The sequence below is a fragment of the Oncorhynchus mykiss genome, chromosome 6 (assembly GCF_057628025.1).
Source record: "Oncorhynchus mykiss isolate SJ-2025 chromosome 6, ASM5762802v1, whole genome shotgun sequence".
Taxonomy (NCBI): domain Eukaryota; kingdom Metazoa; phylum Chordata; class Actinopteri; order Salmoniformes; family Salmonidae; genus Oncorhynchus; species Oncorhynchus mykiss.
In genome coordinates, this window is record NC_143027.1 from 47,265,001 (window position 1) to 47,284,330 (window position 19,330).

Consider the following 19,330-nt stretch of genomic DNA (forward strand, 5'->3'; position numbering starts at 1 on the left):
TATCCTGGAATATCCAAGGCCTGAGGTCATCTGCCTGTGGCCTAAAGAGCAGAAACCCGGACTTCACCAAAGAAATCGGTAATACAGACATTGTCATCCTGCAAGAAACCTGGTATAGAGGAGACGGTTACAGAGAGCTGGTAGTCCCATCCACCAAACTACCAGGTGTGAAACAGGGAAGGGACTCAGGGGGTATGCTAATTTGGTATAGAGCAGACCTAACTCACTCCATTAAATTAATCAAAACAGGAACATTCTACATTTGGCTAGAAATTCAAAAGGAAATTATCCTAACAGAGAAAAATTTCCTCCTGTGTGCTACCTATATCCCCCCACTAGAATCGCCATATTTTAATGAAGACAGCTTCTCCATCCTGGAGGGGGAAATCAATCATTTCCAGGCCCAGGGACATGTACTAGTCTGTGGCGACCTAAATGCCAGAACCGGACAAGAACCTGACACCCTCAGCACACAGGGGGACAAACACCTGCCTGGAGGTGACAGCATTCCCTCCCACATATGCCCCCCTAGGCACAACTATGACAACATAACCAACAAAAACGGGTCACAACTCCTGCAGCTCTGTCGCACGCTGGGTATGTACATAGTCAACGGTAGGCTTCGAGGGGACTCCTATGGTAGGTTCACCTATAGCTCATCTCTTGGCAGTAGTACTGTAGACTACTTTATCACTGACCTCAACCCAGAGTCTCTCAGAGCGTTCACAGTCAGCCCACTGACACCCCTATCAGACCACAGCAAAATCACAGTCTACTTAAACAGAGCAATACTCAATCATGAGGCATCAAAGCCAAAGGAACTGAGTAACATTAAGAAATGCTATAGATGGAAGGAATGCAGTTTGGAAACCTACCAAAAAACAATTAGGCAACAACAAATTCAATCCCTTTTAGACAATTTCCTGGGTAAAACGTTCCGCTGTAATAGTGAAGGTGTAAACTTGGCAGTAGAAAATCTTAACAGTATATTTGACCTCTCAGCTTCCCTATCAAATCTAAAAATCTCAAATAGAAAACCGAAGAAAATTAACAATAATGACAAATGGTTTGATGAAGAATGCAAAAATCTAAGAAAGAAATTGAGAAACCTGTCCAACCAAAAACATAGAGACCCGGAAAACCTGAGTCTACGCCTTCACTATGGTGAATCACTAAAACAATACAGAAATACACTACGGAAAAAGAAGGAACAGCATGTCAGAAATCAGCTCAATGCAATTGAAGAATCCATAGACTCTAACCACTTCTGGGAAATTTGGAAAACACTAAACAAACAACAACACGAAGAATTATCTATCCAAAATGGAGATGTATGGGTAAACCACTTCTCCAATCTTTTTGGCTCTATAACAAAGAATAAAGAGCAAAAACATATACATGATCAAATACAGATCTTAGAATCAACTATTAAAGACTACCAGAACCCACTGGATTCTCCAATTACATTGAATGAGTTACAGGACAAAATAAAAACCCTCCAACCCAAAAAGGCCTGTGGTGTTGATGGTATCCTCAATGAAATGATCAAATATACAGACAACAAATTCCAATTGGCTATACTAAAACTCTTTAACATCATACTTAGCTCTGGCATCTTCCCCAATATTTGGAACCAAGGACTGATCACCCCAATCCACAAAAGTGGAGACAAATTTGACCCCAATAACTACCGTGGAATATGTGTCAACAGTAACCTTGGGAAAATCCTCTGCATTATTATTAACAGCAGACTCATACATTTCCTCAATGAAAACAATGTACTGAGCAAATGTCAAATTGGCTTTTTACCAAATTACCGTACAACAGACCATGTATTCACCCTGCACACCCTAATTGACAACCAAACAAACCAAAACAAAGGCAAAGTCTTCTCATGCTTTGTTGATTTCAAAAAAGCCTTCGACTCAATCTGGCATGAGGGTCTGCTATACAAACTGATGGAAAGTGGTGTTGGGGGTAAAACATACGACATTATAAAATCCATGTACACAAACAACAAGTGTGCGGTTAAAATTGGCAAAAAACACACAACTTTCTTCACACAGGGTCGTGGGGTTAGACAGGGATGCAGCTTAAGCCCCACCCTCTTCAACATATATATCAACGAATTGGCGCGGGCACTAGATAAGTCTGCAGCACCCGGCCTCCCCCTGCTAGAATCCGAAGTCAAATGTCTGCTGTTTGCCGATGATCTGATGCTTCTGTCACCAACCAAGGAGGGCCTACAGCAGCACCTAGATCTTATGCACAGATTCTGTCAGACCTGGGCCCTGACAGTAAATCTCAGTAAGACCAAAATAATGGTGTTCCAAAAAAGGTCCAGTCACCAGGACCACAAATACAAATTCCATCTAGACACTGTTGCCCTAGAGCACACAAAAAACTATACATACCTTGGCCTAAACATCAGCGCCACAGGTAACTTCCACAAAGCTGTGAACGATCTGAGAGACAAGGCAAGAAGGGCATTCTATGCCATCAAAAGAAACATACATTTCAACATACCAATTAGGATTTGGCTAAAAATACTTGAATCAGTCATAGAGCCCATTGCCCTTTATGGTTGTGAGGTCTGGGGTCCGCTCACCAACCAAGACTTCACAAAATGGGACAAACACCAAATTGAGACTCTGCACGCAGAATTCTGCAAAAAAATCCTCCGTGTACAACGTAGAACACCAAATAATGCATGCAGAGCAGAATTAGGCCGATACCCACTAATTATCAAAATCCAGAAAAGAGCCGTTAAATTCTACAACCACCTAAAAGGAAGTGATTCACAAACCTTCCATAACAAAGCCATCACCTACAGAGAGATGAACCTGGAGAAGAGTCCCCTAAGCAAGCTGGTCCTGGGGCTCTGTTCACAAACACAAACACACCCTACAGAGCCCCAGGACAACAGCACAATTAGACCCAACCAAATCATGAGAAAACAAAAAGATAATTACTTGACACATTGGAAAGAATTAACAAAAAAACAGAGCAAACTAGAATGCTATTTGGCCCTAAACAGAGAGTACACAGCGGCAGAATACCTGATCACTGTGACTGACCCAAAATTAAGGAAAGCTTTGACTATGTACAGACTCAGTGAGCATAGCCTTGCTATTGAGAAAGGCCGCCGTAGGCAGACATGGCTCTCAAGAGAAGACAGGCTATGTGCCCACTGCCCACAAAATGAAGTGGAAACCGAGCTGCACTTCCTAACCTCCTGCCCAATGTATGACCATATTAGAGAGACATATTTCCCTCAGATTACACAGATCCACAAAGAATTCGAAAACAAATCCAAATTTGAAAAACTCCCATATCTACTGGGTGAAATTCCACAGTGTGCCATTACAGCAGCAAGATTTGTGACCTGTTGCCACAAGAAAAGGGCAACCAGTGAAGAACACACACCATTGTAAATACAACCCATATTTATGCTTATTTATTTTATCTTGTGTCCTTTAACCATTTGTATATATATATAATATGACATTTGTAATGTCTTTACTGTTTTGAAACCTCTGTATGTGTAATGTTTACTGTTAATTTTTGTTGTTTTTCACTTTATATATTCACTTTGTATGTTGTCTACCTCACTTGCTTTGGCAATGTTAACACATGTTTCCCATGCCAATAAAGCCCTTGAATTGAATTGAATTGAATTGAGAGAGAGAGAGAGAGAGAGAGAGAGAGAGACAGAGAGACAGTGAGACAGAGAGAGAGAGAGTGACCAACAGAGAGAGAGAGACACACACAGAGAGAGAGAGACACACCAACAGAAAGAGAGAGAGACACACACAGAGAGAGAGAGAGAGAGAGAGAGAGAGAGAGAGAGACCAAGATGAGCTCCTGCATTTTTCAGCATTTTCTTTTAAAAGATAGATTAGGAGTTAGATAAACTTGGATTTTTTGTCAGGAACACATACTGGATTCTACCCTCTACAACATAACCCCCACTTCAAATCAAAACTTAAAACCTACAACCTGATTTTGGACGGAATTACGGAATCACCTGGAAGGTTCACAACTATACCAAGGATTATTACTCTATACAGCAAATTCTCTGGAAAACAACAGAAACCTGAAAACACCATCCAACCTGGAACTGAGTGAGTAATGTTTAGTCAGAAACTATATTTTATCTCCAAAAGCCAAGAAGAAAAATACACATTAATTTATAAGGACTGAATTCTAACATAATTCTGCCAAGCTGGATACAGCTTCAACTAGCACTGACGTGTCAAGTGAGAGGTGTCAAAGCCCATTAGCCAAACAATGGCAGGAGAGTCACACAGTCTACCCCAACCAAATGGAGAGGCCTTAGAAGCTCCCTCCCGCTGTTCTGAGGTAATTCAAATACAGTACCCTGTGCATGTAAAGAATGATAAGGCAAGAAAAGATTACAAAATGAAGCTCCTTATGGAAAATCAAGAAACACTTTTTGCTGACTATTACAAAAATGGGAACATCAGCAACCTTATCTTCCACACAAACCATCCACTGGCATGGCACAGTGCTATATTAGCACACTACCCCTTAGTTAAGAGAGGTGGGGGTTAACGAGGGGTGGAAACTCAGAATATTTGATAACGAGGACTCTGAGCCAGGTAATATAAATATCTATAAGTCCGGAACAGTAATGGTACAGGGTAACCCCAAACAGTTTCAGCTGGACTTTCACCTAATCAAAGAATTAGCCCAGCAGGAGAAGCTCTCCCTTGATAAAGATACAGTGCCTTGCAAAAGTATTCGGCCCCCTTGAACTTTGCGACCTTTTGCCACATTTCAGGCTTCAAACATTCAAACATAAAGATACATTTTTTTTGTGAAGAATCAACAACAAGTGGGACACAATCATGAAGTGGAACGACATTTATTGGATATTTCAAACTTTTTTAACAAATCAAAAACTGAAAAATTGGGCGTGCAAAATTATTCAGCCCCGAGATACTGTTGTGAAGAAGTTTAAAGCTGGATTTGGATACAAAAAGATTCCCAAGCTTTAAACATCCCAAGGAGCACTGTGCAAGCGATAATATTGAAATTGAAGGAGTATCAGACCACTGCAAATCTACCAAGACCTGGCCGTCCCTCTAAACTTTCAGCTCATACAAGGAGAAGACTGATCAGAGATGCAGCCAAGAGGCCCATGATCACTCTGGATGAACTGCAGAGATCTACAGCTGAGGTGGGAGACTCTGTCCATAGGACAACAATCAGTCGTATATTGCACAAATCTGGCCTTTATGGAAGAGTGGCAAGAAGAAAGCCATTTCTTAAAGATATCCATAAAAAGTGTCGTTTAAAGTTTGCCACAAGCCACCTGGGAGACACACCAAACATGTGGAAGAAGGTGCTCTGGTCAGATGAAACCAAAATTGAACTTTTTGGCAACAATGCAAAACGTTATGTTTGGCGTAAAAGCAACACAGCTGAACACACCATCCCCACTGTCAAACATGGTGGTGGCAGCATCATGGTTTGGGCCTGCTTTTCTTCAGCAGGGACAGGGAAGATGGTTAAAATTGATGGGAAGATGGATGGTGCCAAATACAGGACCATTCTGGAAGAAAACCTGATGGAGTCTGCAAAAGACCTGAGACTGGGACGGAGATTTGTCTTCCAACAAGACAATGATCCAAAACATAAAGCAAAATCTACAATGGAATGGTTCAAAAATAAACATATCCAGGTGTTAGAATGGCCAAGTCAAAGTCCAGACCTGAATCCAATCGAGAATCTGTGGAAAGAACTGAAAACTGCTGTTCACAAATGCTCTCCATCCAACCTCACTGAGCTCGAGCTGTTTTGCAAGGAGGAATGGGAAAAAATGTCAGTCTCTCGATGTGCAAAACTGATAGAGACATACCCCAAGCGACTTACAGCTGTAATCGCAGCAAAAGGTGGCGCTACAAAGTATTAATTTAAGGGGGCTGAATAATTTTGCACGCCCAATTTTTCAGTTTTTGATTTGTTAAAAAAGTTTGAAATATCCAATAAATGTTGTTCCATTTCATGATTGTGTCCCACTTGTTGTTGATTCTTCACAAAAAAAATACAGTTTTATATCTTGATGTTTGAAGCCTGAAATGTGGCAAAAGGTCGCAAAGTTCAAGGGGGCCGAATACTTTCGCAAGGCACTGTACCTCCACCCCGAGCGGGTCAGACCAGACCTCTTCATTATGTAACCCCACAGACGAGCAACCCCCAGCGGAGAGTCAACCTCCCAGCACAGATTACCCCTCCCTCATTGAAATGAAGGACAAATTCACCCAGCTGGAGGTAAAGGCAGGTGGAGCTGGTCCAGCAGGTGATTACACTTCAGTCAGCACAGACCCAGACAACAGTCCAGCACAACAACACCCCCTTAACCAGACCCGGAGAGCTGGAGGTGGACAGAGACATATCTGCACTCTGGACAGTGGTGAGACAACTTCAACAGGAGAAAGAGCAGGATCAGGAGAAGAACAGAGCACTAGAGGAGAGGATCAGACTGCTGGTGGAGGAGAGGTTGAGGGGGATGGAGGAGAGGGTGAGGGGGACGGAGGAGAGGTTGAGGGGGACGGCGTGTGACAGAGAACAACCCACTAGAAAGGTGGCTACCCCCACAGAGAAGCCAGCAGAACTGCCCACCTCAGCACCCGACAAAAGTCTCGACACCACAGCAAAACAGTCCACACCAGACCCTGACCATAGAGTCCACATCACAGCAGAACAGACAAATGAAGAACCACAAGCCCAGCGGCTCTCACCCCCTCTGAGCACCCCCCCTGTCAGCCACCCTGATAGCCCTTCTGACAACCCCCTCACACCCACTGAGGACAAACACAAGACACAGATTGTACTACTACTTATGGACTCAAATGGGAAATATATAGAATAATTATTTTTTCCCAAACAGTGTGTCTAAACTCTGGTGTCCAAACACCCAGCGCGCCCTCGACCTTCTGTCTGAGGACCAACTAGGTTCACCCAGCCACATAATAATACACACAGGCACAAACGACCTGAGAGCACAGCAGGAAAGGGTGGCCACAGCACTGAAGGGAGTGATTGAAAAGGCTTCTTCTACTTTCCCCAACGCACAAGTGGTTATCTCCACCCTGCTACCACGAAAAGACTTCCAACCTGCAACAATACAGCGGGTAAACGCAAGTATTTCCCGTGACTGTGCCTCAAAACCAAATGTTTTCCTGGCCCACCACTCCACCCTGGACTTGAACAGCCTCTATGACCAGGTCCACCTCTACAAGGCAGCAGTGCCCACCTTTGCCCGGACTCTAAAGGACATCGCTCTCAAACGTATCCCCAACACTTCACTCAGGAGAAACAGATCAATAGACACCCCACCCAGACACCCTCCCAGACCTGCAGGACCCCCCCTGGACCTACACATAGAGGACCCACGCCAAGAGGAATTACATCCAGACCACAGTACACCCAGACACATCCACACCCTCAAACCAACCAATCAACACCCCCCACGTCAACCATGCCCACACCCCATTTAGGCCCCCTCAGATCAGACCTATGCCACTCCTGCCCACCCCATGCACCCCACCCCCCGCAAAGAGGGCCTCAACATGGAAGCCACACATATGCCCAGGTAGTGAGCGGGCAAACAGTCCCAATCCCCACTCTCACACTCGCCCAAGCCAATGGCATGTGCCAGATGCTCAGCAGGCTCTGCTCACACTTACTGGCCTGAGGCCAAACCACGACCAACAACGTTGGACACTCTATGGAACAAAAAGCCTTCACTATATCATCCTGGAATATCCAAGGCCTGAGGTCATCTGCCTTTGGCCTAAAGAGCAGAGACCCGGACTTCACCAAAGAAATCGGTAATACAGACATTGTCATCCTGCAAGAAACCTGGTATAGAGGAGACGGACCCACTGGTTGCCCTCTAGGTTACAGAGAGCTGGTAGTCCCATCCACCAAACTACCAGGTGTGAAACAGGGAAGGGACTCAGGGGGTATGCTAATTTGGTATAGAGCAGACCTAACTCACTCCATTAAATTAATCAAAACAGGAACATTCTACATTTGGCTAGAATTCAAAAGGAAATTATCCTAACAGAGAAAAATGTCCTCCTGTGTGCTACCTACAGTGGGGAGAACAAGTATTTGATACACCGCCGATTTTGCAGGTTTTCCTTCTTACAAAGCATGTAGAGGTCTGCAATTTTTATCATAGATACACTTCAACTGTGAGAGATGGAATCTAAAACAAAAATACAGACCATCACATTGTATGATTTTTAAGTAATTAATTAGCATTTTATTGCATGACATAAGTATTTGATACATCAGAAAAGGTTAACTTAATATTTGGTACAGAAACCTTTGTTTGCAATTACAGAGATTATACGTTTCCTGTAGTTCTTGACCAGGTTTGCACACACTGCAGCAGGGATTTTGGCCCACTTATCCATACAGACCTTCTCCAGATCCTTCAGGTTTCGGGGCTGTCGCTGGGCAATACGGACTTTCAGCTCTCCAAAGATTTTCTATTGGGTTCAGGTCTGGAGACTGGCTAGGCCACTCCAGGACCTTGAGATGCTTCTTACGGAGCCACTCCTTAGTTGCCCTGGCTGTGTGTTTTGGGTCGTTGTCATGCTGGATGACCCAGCCACAACCCATCTTCAATGCTCTTACTGAGGGAAGGAGGTTGTTGGCCAAGATCTCGCGATACATGGCCCCATCCATCCTCCCCTCAATACGGTGCAGTCGTCCTGTCCCCTTTGCAGAAAAGCATCCCCAAAGAATGATGTTTCCACCTCCATGCTTCACGGTTGGGATGGTGTTCTTGGGGTTGTACTCATCCTTCTTTTTCCTCCAAACACGACGAGTGGAGTTTAGACCAAAAAGCTCTATTTTTATCTCATCAAACCACATGACCTTCTCCCATTCCTCCTCTGGATCATCCAGATGGTCATTGGCAAACTTCAGACGGGCCTGGACATGCGCTGGCTTGAGCAGGGGGACCTTGCGTGCCGCTGCAGGAGTTTAATCCATGACGGCGTAGTGTGTTACTAATGGTTTTCTTTGAGACTATGGTCCCAGCTTTCTTCACGTCATTGACCAGGTCCTGCCGTGTAGTTCAGGGCTGATTCCTCACCTTCCTCATGATCAGATGCCCCACGAGGTGAGATCTTGCACCTTCTTCCATTTTCTAATATTTGCGCCAACAGTTATTTCCTTCTCACCAAGCTGCTTGCTTATTGTCCTGTAGCCCATCCCAGCCTTGTGCAGGTCTATAATTTAACCCTGATGTCCTTACACAGCTCTCTGGTCTTGGCCATTGTGGAGAGGTTGGAGTCTGTTTGATTGAGTGTGTGGGCAGGTTTCTTTTATACAGGTAACAAGCTCAAACAGGTGCAGTTAATACAGGTAATGAGTGGAGAACAGGAGGGCTTCTTAAAGAAAAACTAACAGGTCTGTGAGAGTCGGAATTCTTACTGGTTGGTAGGTGATCAAATACTTATGTCATGCAATAAAATGCAAATTAACTACTTAAAAATCATACGTGATTTTCTGGATTTTTGTTTTAGATTCCGTCTCCCACAGTTGAAGTGTACCTATGATAAAAATTACAGACCTCTACATGCTTTGTAAGTAGGAAAACCTGAAAAATCGGCAGTGTATCAAATACTTGTTCTCCCCACTGTTTATCCCCCCACTAGAATCCCCATACTTTAATGAAGACAGCTTCTCCATCCTGGAGGGGGAAATCAATCATTTCCAGTCCCAGGGACATGTGGCGACCTAAATGCCAGATCCGGACACCCTCAGCACACAGGGTGACAAACACCTGCCTGGAGGTGACAGCATTCTGTTGAAGGAATTTAATTCCTCTGTTTTAATTCCCAATCAAAATTAAACACTGTCAATGCATAAGGGTTTGTAAGACCCCTATTTTATAAGAATGGACAGAGCCCCGGTCTTAAAAGTCAAGTAACAGCCTTTAATTCAAGAGAGTACTGAGTTCATACACATTTTACCACAGGTTATAAACGGAAAATGACGTCAGCGTTTTCTAAATGTTCCGTCTCTTCTTGACACTGGTAGAAAGGCTCTATAGATCTCAAGCCTTCCCTCCTCGCCTAGAGCCAAGGTCAGTCAGTGTAGATAAGCATTCTAGACAGTCTGGAGATAGTCCGTCCCTGCCATCTGGAGTTCATTTATTTGTACCAAGGAATAGGCCATCATTGTTCTAAACTCTTGACTACATTATATTCAATACTGGGAGCAAGAGAGAAAATTCATACATGTACAGTAACATAACAGTATTCGGATTATTCAGTCCTGATTGAAATGTATACAGAATTAGTCATCATTGATAAAAATTCCCTTAACATATCCACCCTTTGATTAAATATTATACATTCAATCACACATTGTAGTTATATTGTAATATTAAAAAGCCTATTTTTATTAGAGATATTTCTTGTCATCAAAACATCACCTAAACATAACCCCATACTTGCATTCGCCATAACCGTTTCTCAGGCCTACATCAGAATCATAACTCTTCTTATCAGGATTTTCGTTACAATCTTCATAAAAAAACAGTCTAATATTGAGATGGGATGCAACCTAGCCTCCCTAAACATCAAAAATGGTCTCTTGAAACATAAATTCCCCGCAACTGAAGGATCCAGATTCGTCCACTTGTCCTGTAGACATACAATCAGCACTCCGCGGGTCTGAACCTGGAATCCCCTGGTACCTCACCATCTATTGTCATCGATTTCTCCAGAGTCCTGGAAATAGGGTCTCATATACAGGGAATTAGACAACAGCCCCATAAAACTATACAGTCACACAGGTGAATGTAGCCCATAATACAGTGATCATAATATTTTTTCCCATTTTCTGAACATACTATCAAACCCAATTAGTCAGAGAAGTATCCACCCAAGAGTTTTCTGCCAAACCGTGAGCCAGGGTGGTCAAACCAGCTGAGGCTTCGGGCACTGATTCGTCCGGAGCTGTGTTATTTGGGATGTAAGCACAAACATGGTCCCGATAATCACGCATACTTCTCCCTTTTCAGCCATTAACATATCTAATGCAATTCTATTCTGCCAAGCCATCCGGCTGGTTGCTTCAGTCTGTTCTGCAAAACCTTTAATAGCATCTCTGGTATAATTGTTAAAGCGCTGTTGATTATAATAAATATAATTAATCCAGTCCTCGTCCGTGTAACCCCAATGTTATCAATGTATACTTTGTCAATAAGAGACCCGGATGGAGTAGCTCTTTTCTCCCATCTGGCTATACTTCATGTCTTGGTGTTGAATGAGTGTGAAAGGCATTCTCAAATGTACAATGGGGCATAATCCTGTCCAATCTGTCGGTAAAACCTCGCCCTGACATCATTTCCCAAGAGTACTGTACCGGGCCAAACGGTAATAATCTCCTCCGGTCACTGTAAAGGGAGGAAGTCTTGATTTAAGGGGAACCTGGGGATATAAATAGTGCAAATCAATACAACTGTCATTATCTGGCATTCCTGCTTTCGTGAACAGCTTTACCATACCGGCCTAAACTCCTCTACCCAGAACCATACTAGGGTGTCGACCAAGACCTGGTCATATCCATACCACAACCCTAGATCCTCCTTCATTTCTGTTTAAAGGGTTAGGCGTATCTTTATGCAATACATCCCTCTCTCCTGATTACAATCAAAAACTCTCACCTTCCCTATACTCTACCTTCTTCCATACTGGGTGAGTGGATTCATATAGCCCTCTCTCTCCAAATGAGCTATGACCTGTGTCCACGATCAATATGGGAACCTGCACCGATATATGCCATAATGGCTCAGAGTCCTAGACTGCCATGTAGTTAGAGACTCCATTTTGGTCTACATAAAACTCCATTGAGAGATCCTTCCCAACTTCCTGTCTACCCAGATCTAGGGATCTCTTATGCTTATTTTGGAACAAAATCCTCATCGTCTAAACCATGGGTCAAATTACCACTCTCCGCATACTCAAGTAGGACGTGCTGTATCAGGAATATGTCACCCACGATAAGACAGCTCAGACGAACAGCTTCCATGTGAAGCCCCACCCTCTCCCCGAGAACACATCACTTAGCAAGAGCCAGACACACCTTCACTTCTATGAACAAAAACAGGGATGAAAAGACAGGAAGGATTTTCTTCATTCGAGAGATGGCCCCCGGAATTCTGTTAATTCCAGTTCTCCTCTCGAACACTGTTTATTGTTCGACAGTGTCACAGTGTCTTACCCTCCCGCCGTGCGATATGAATACAGGTAGCTCTTTCAGCTAGCTGTCACCAGGAGTCCTTGGTATGGTCCCCCCAACAAGCCTCTGGGACTAGATTGAGTGACTTCACCTGTAGTTCACCTGTAATGCATAAAATCCTGGACATACAGGCTTGGTTAACAAACATTTTCTCCTATGTTTTATCTGATTATATCTTTAACTTACAGTGCCTTGCGAAAGTATTCGGCCCCCTTGAACTTTGCGACCTTTTGCCACATTTCAGACTTCAAACATAAAGATATAAAACCGTCTTTTTTTGTAAAGAATCAACAACAAGTGGGAGACAATCATGAAGTGGAACGACATTTATTGGATATTTCAAACTTTTTTAACAAATCAAAAACTGAAAAATTGGGCGTGCAAAATTATTCAGCCCCCTTAAGCTAATACTTTGTAGCGCCACCTTTTGCTGCGATTACAGCTGTAAGTCGCTTGGGGTATGTCTCTATCAGTTTTGCACATCGAGAGACTGACATTTTTTCCCATTCCTCCTTGCAAAACAGCTCGAGCTCAGTGAGGTTGGATGGAGAGCATTTGTGAACAGCAGTTTTCAGTTCTTCCACAGATTCTCGATTGGATTCAGGTCTGGACTTTGACTTGGCCATTCTAACACCTGGATATGTTTATTTTTGAACCATTCCATTGTAGATTTTGCTTTATGTTTTGGATCATTGTCTTGTTGGAAGACAAATCTCCGTCCCAGTCTCAGGTCTTTTGCAGACTCCATCAGGTTTTCTTCCAGAATGGTCCTGTATTTGGCTCCATCCATCTTCCCATCAATTTTAACCATCTTCCCTGTCCCTGCTGAAGAAAAGCAGGCCCAAACCATGATGCTGCCACCACCATGTTTGACAGTGGGGATGGTGTGTTCAGCTGTGTTGCTTTTACGCCAAACATAACATTTTGCATTGTTGCCAAAAAGTTCAATTTTGGTTTCATCTGACCAGAGCACCTTCTTCCACATGTTTGGTGTGTCTCCCAGGTGGCTTGTGGCAAACTTTAAACGACACTTTTTATGGATATCTTTAAGAAATGGCTTTCTTCTTGCCACTCTTCCATAAAGGCCAGATTTGTGCAATATACGACTGATTGTTGTCCTATGGACAGAGTCTCCCACCTCAGCTGTAGATCTCTGCAGTTCATCCAGAGTGATCATGGGCCTCTTGGCTGCATCTCTGATCAGTCTTCTCCTTGTATGAGCTGAAAGTTTAGAGGGACGGCCAGGTCTTGGTAGATTTGCAGTGGTCTGATACTCCTTCCATTTCAATATTATCGCTTGCACAGTGCTCCTTGGGATGTTTAAAGCTTGGGAAATCTTTTTGTATCCAAATCCGGCTTTAAACTTCTCCACAACAGTATCTCGGACCTGCCTGGTGTGTTCCTTGTTCTTCATGATGCTCTCTGCGCTTTTAACGGACCTCTGAGACTATCACAGTGCAGGTGCATTTATACGGAGACTTGATTACACAGGTGGATTGTATTTATCATCATTAGTCATTTAGGTCAACATTGGATCATTCAGAGATCCTCACTGAACTTCTGGAGAGAGTTTGCTGCACTGAAAGTAAAGGGGCTGAATAATTTTGCACGCCCAATTTTTCAGTTTTTGATTTGTTAAAAAAGTTTGAAATATCCAATAAATGTCGTTCCACTTCATGATTGTGTCCCACTTGTTGTTGATTCTTCACAAAAAAAATACAGTTTTATATCTTTATGTTTGAATCCTGAAATGTGGCAAAAGGTCGCAAAGTTCAAGGGGGCCGAATACTTTCGCAAGGCACTGTATATGCCTATTTGTTTGCTAAATGTTTTTTTTATTTTGTATTATTAGTTTCTTATCCAATAGGCCACTAACTTACCCACCCCCCTTTTGATACCTGGCTCTTATATACCCTAAATAATGACTTAGGTACGATTAGTAAATTATCCTTATTTTCTGACATTATCATGTATGTCCAATTCTCCCTTTTGTCTCCATTCAGTAACTGTTATCTACACATTCTGTATCTTTGCTCGTCCTGGCTCCACTTCTAAAACTTCTCCTCTCTGCTCTCCAACCTTCAAGGTCTCTGCAGTGCGGGGGAGGGCTCTTCTGTCTGCCTTTTCCCCCTATCTGTCTGTAGCTCTTTTTCTCATGTTTCCAAATTTGAACTACATGTCTCACTCACTGTTTGACTATCTAAAATCATTGATTTTAGAAAAAACAAAAAACAAATTCTAACCATATTGAAATTCTTCCTACACTTTACAAGCCCTTTCCTTCAGGGATCCTCAGTATCCTATCTGACAATAACATGAATTTAATATATGTTGCATAGTGTGGAATACCTTATCTACAGTAATTTATCACCCCTATTTATTCTCAATGATAAATAACTATTTTCTGTTGTAATATCAAATCCATTATAGCCAATTCAAAAACTTCACAGCTAATATTGTAAATCAGCTTCAGTGATTCAAACAATAATTCTAAACCCCAAACTAACACTCCATTATAACTAATTTACCTTAAAATTAGTAACCCAACTGACCACAATTCATTATAGAAATGGCTCTCCCCCGGGGCTGATCAGACCCCAAAAGATAGCCACGATAAGGTCAAAAGGTCATACCACCCTTTTTTAGTCATGTTTCCATACCATATTAGACATATTAAAGAACCCTTTATCCTTAAAATAAAAATAATCACCTGTGTAGTTAAAACCCATAAAATAAAAACTCATAAGGTTCCATATGTGAGCGTGCCTCTTTAAAATACCTTTGCACTAAAACAAATAGTTCTAACAATTGTTTTATGTGTATATATTTGCAAACCTTAATGGATAATCAAGACTTCGACCTTTTTCAATTTGGTCGTTTATGGCCGCTCTCTCCCCAAGATTATAATCCCAGGAGGCTTCTAAAAGTGAGACACAACACGCCTAACTAGCATTCACTATGCTACTTCGATTCAGAAACTCAATAAGTGAACTATAACTAAACCTACTGATAATTCCCCATTGACTCAAATCATTAATCATAAGTTTTAAACATCGTCTACGTATATGTTTACTTAAATGAACATGCTACCCTTAGATACAATTAAACCTGATAACATTATTATCCAATGTATCACTTTTTCCCTCTGCCGCAAATGTCGTACATTTCTCAGTGTAAGAAATCCGTAATTTAATCCCAGATGTCTCCCATAGCTCCTTTAATTTACTTATTTTAGATAACTTCCATCCGTCCCAGAGTAAAGAATCCTACTTAAACACGCCAGAACACAATGTTTAACTAAGTTAAATCAAACCCTAAAATTGACCATAACCAGTAAACAAATAAACAAAACACTTTTACCAGCAAAAAGAAAAACTCACTACTATAATGCTTCAGATGGCAAACTTACTCAGAGACTCACGTTTACATCTGTTAGTTCCTCAAGAAAAAAACCACTTGCCCCTGTTACGGATGTCTACGTATCAGGGGAAAAGCTCGAATAACCAAATTCAACCTAGCTAATTTCCCGAAACATATGCCGTTATGTTTTTCTATAGAGGTTGCTTTTCAACTTTAAATACCCTAACATGGTCCACACAATGGAAATAGTGCTCAAATTCACTGGTGTTACATAAACAATCAAACCTGGAATCGACAAGCATTCGGAATCCATTATCACGATGTTTTACGATTCAGACATCCAGTCTCCCTCTCCCATAGCCTAATCCAATCCAAATAAACGCCACAAATCTTATGATGCCCACCTAGCGTATCAGCTGCTAGTTTTTAGCATCTTTCCTGACTATCCTGGCGACTCTCGATTTACTTAAAAAAATGTATTTTGTAATTTATCAACTTCTGAAAAGTGACTCAAAACACTAATGCACACATTTTCCTTCTAAAAGACAACATTTTTCTCCGTTACCCCCAGTCACAACATAATTTCCGTGGCGACCAAAAGTGCTTTGCGAGTGACGTCATCAACAAGCGCTCAACCTCGGCAATGAATTTAAATAATTGTTGTTCGATAAACCAAACATAATTTATCACATCTGTTCAAATCTTGAATTATAATTTACAACACCAACCAATATCTCTAAATTCGCTAATTTTATAAAACATTTCGATGGACATAAATCGTAATTATCTTTGTTGTTTTTTTTTAACAACGAAACCTAATAATTCTGATAATCCCTTCACATCATTTGTTTTAAATCTCTCGATGTTTCATGTAACTCATTCAGTCTATCTTCAAATTGTCGTCCCAAAATATTTTATACACTGCCATACACTCAAACCACTGTGATAACCGTGCACTGTCCCTTTAAGATAAGACATTTTATTTGTTCCCCGCAATGAGAACGGAAAACAGATAATGTTTAGAATACGTTACTTTTTGTTTGAATTCACTGGCGTTAACCTAACCAAAAATCAATACTCGGAAAAACAATCAACATTTTTTTACGATTAAACTATTCTTACCTATTTTATAGTCCAAAGCGTTGCACTATATAGCCCCATTGAGTGTCTAGCAATTCCGTTGCTGGCTGTAGCATCTTTTCAGAAAACGACGCCACAAATCTGCCTGCCTCTGTAAAATATATATTCCCTATTCAGATTGAGATCAGTTTTAAATTCTAATCATCAGAGTAAACCCAACCAAACTTCTCAACTTACTATACCCTAACATTTAAACGTACCATGTTTTGTGCTAAATTTATCGTATGTCAGTCGATTCATAAATAGCTATAACATCCGGATAGCCCAAAATTGTATCGTATCTCTCCGTTATTCCCTACATTTAACTTTAGGTGACTTTCTCTTCTATGATACATTTATTTAAATACGACTCCCATCTCAATACATTATTCCACCAGATCATTTTGGGCAAAATAGCGTATTACATCGAAATTGCCATTATTTTAAATGACTTCTTTTTTCAATTCTATCTAAAACACATAATAAACGTTCAGTTCATATCTTTTACAAACACTGGCAACCGTATTTTTAGGCAAAACATGCAAATAGGTGAATTACAATCTAAAATCAATTTTAGTTAACCGCCTCGGCTGGGAACCGAACCGTGGATTGCCGTTGGTGAGACTGCTGCGCTCACCACTATACTACCAACCCTGGAACTGACTAAGATTCTCCGCAAATAGACCCATCTTCTCTGTTTAAATTTGTAACTCCGGCCTCTGGACAACAGAAAATAGCCCTAATTTAACGACCCAAAGTTTTCCCTCAGTTAGGATTCTCCTTAATTTCGTTGTCTTTGTATCTGACCCTTCCTTTTTTTTTTACCCGATTGTCGCCTCTGACCTTCCCCTCAGTTAAATTACAACCTTGTTGACGACGTTTGCAGGGAGTGTTACACTCCCGGGCGAAATGTCCAATTTCGTTACAATTAAAACATTTTATATTTTTCTTTTGACCCACCTTATCCACTTTTCTCGACTTTATTCCCTTCTCTAACTCCATTATACCTTCCTCGGCTTCAGCGGGATCCACATACATGGGTGGTAATTTCACAGGTAGCTCCTGCAGCCGTATTCTTACAACCACTATTTCGTCGACTGGATTATCTCTGTATTGTTGGTATAATCGAGGAAGATATAGTTTGTTACCCTCACCTCCACCCAATTGGTTAACTTTTTCATCTGCGGGAGCGGAGGGCAGCGCCTCTTGAGTCTTGTCAGATTTAACCTTTTTTCCTGCGCGTCCAATTTTCTTTTTTGCTTCCGAAAGCCAAACTCCGGCTGTGTATAACCCCTGTTTATTCTGCCTTTTCACATTATTTCCACATTCCTTATGTATCTGTTTTATAAGTGATTCCACACAGAGAGAGAGACACACAAACAGAGAGAGAGTGACACACACAGAGAGAGAGAGATAGAGAGAGACACCAACAGAGAGGGAGAGAGATACACAGTGAGAGAGATACACACACAGAGAGAGACAGACAGAGAGAGAGGGAGTGAGAGAGAGATACACAGTGAGAGAGACACACAAAATGTTTCTGACAAATGGTTTGATAATGAATGTAAAACAATTAGAAAACACCTAAGACAAATGTCAAACGAAAAACATAAGCAGCAAAACAACCCAGAGCTACGATATGAATACTTTGAAACTCTGAAACAGTATAAACAAACACTGAAATGCAAGAAATTGAATTATACCTACAAGACACTTGATGAAATTGAAAACGCAATTGACCAAAATCAGTTCTGGGACATGGGGAACAATTTAACCTCAACAAAGCCACAAGAATTAGCCATACAAGATGTAGGAATTTGGAAAACATATTGATAATCTATACAAAAACATCCCACAAAAAGACTTACAACAGAACCAATTAGAAATTAAAGAAAAATTGAACATCCAGTCATTAAAAACAACCAAAATCCATTAGATTACCCAATAACCCAACAAGAACTAAATGAAAAGCTCAAATCTATTAAATCAAAGAAGGCTTGTGGTCTAGACAACATCAGAAATGAAATGCTGAAAAACAGCACACCTGAGTTGCAAAATGCGGTGCTTAAATTGTTCAACATGGTTTTAACTTCTGGCTGCTTTCCTGATGTCTGGAACCAGGGGCTCATCTCCCCTATCCACAAAAGTGGAGACAAATCAGACCCCAATAATTACAGGGGAATTTGCGTAAACAGTAACTTGGGAAAGATTTTCTGTAGCATTTTGAATTCAAACCTTTCTTCAAGAAAAAAAGTCATAAGTAAATGTCAAATTGGCTTTCTCCCTAACCATCGCACTACTGACCATATATACACCTTACACACACTAATTAATAAACACGTCCACCAAAAAAAAGAGGGCAAAATCTTTGCTTGCTTTATTGACTTTAAAAAATCATTTGATTCGATTTGGCACGAAGGGCTATTCTACAAAATTCTACAAAGTGGGCTTGGTGGTAAGGTATATGACTTAATAAAATGTATGTACACAGAAAACAAGTGTGCAATAAAAATCAAAAACCAAAGAACAGAATTCTCTTCACAATGTCGAGGTG

The 19,330-nt window shown here is 41.4% G+C and overlaps 1 protein-coding gene across 1 annotated transcript in view; it reads left to right on the top strand.

The window, feature by feature from the left end:
* The window catches only part of il12b2 (interleukin 12B 2), a 105,596-nt gene that overhangs the window by 16,844 nt on the left and 69,422 nt on the right, over window positions 1-19,330 (top strand). The gene's annotated exons all lie outside the window — the stretch shown is intronic.